We start from the raw sequence: 394 nt of genomic DNA, 5'->3' as shown, positions 1-394 counted from the left end.
TGGGGATGGGACTCTGGCACCTGAATTTAGGCAGTTATCTTTTGTGTGAGTATGTAGCCCGGGAGGCTGGTCGTCAAGCCGAGGCTAGTCTGCCTTATTTTTCGTCTGAAAGGTTCAGAACTCACTGTGGGGTGATACCGGGATGCAACGTCCTACTAAATCCAGATCTGCTCTAGGCTGGCAGCAAGCGTGTGGGGAGGCTGTGCAGAGCGGGTCCAGGGCAGCCTGACAGCTGGAGCTGTGGAAGGCGGCTTGAGACGGAGTGGGAGGAACGAGTCCTCGATGGGGCGGGGACACACAACGGAAAACAGCAGATGGAGGATGTTGTTTGGCATTGGTGAGGTGTAGAGGAAGTGCGTAAGTCGGAGGGGTTAGAATAGTAACGTAAAGGAAG

The sequence above is a fragment of the Chionomys nivalis genome, chromosome 2, assembly GCF_950005125.1.
Source record: "Chionomys nivalis chromosome 2, mChiNiv1.1, whole genome shotgun sequence".
NCBI lineage: Eukaryota > Metazoa > Chordata > Mammalia > Rodentia > Cricetidae > Chionomys > Chionomys nivalis.
The sequence above is the reverse complement of the archived record's forward strand: the minus strand, read 5'-3'. Positions refer to the sequence as shown.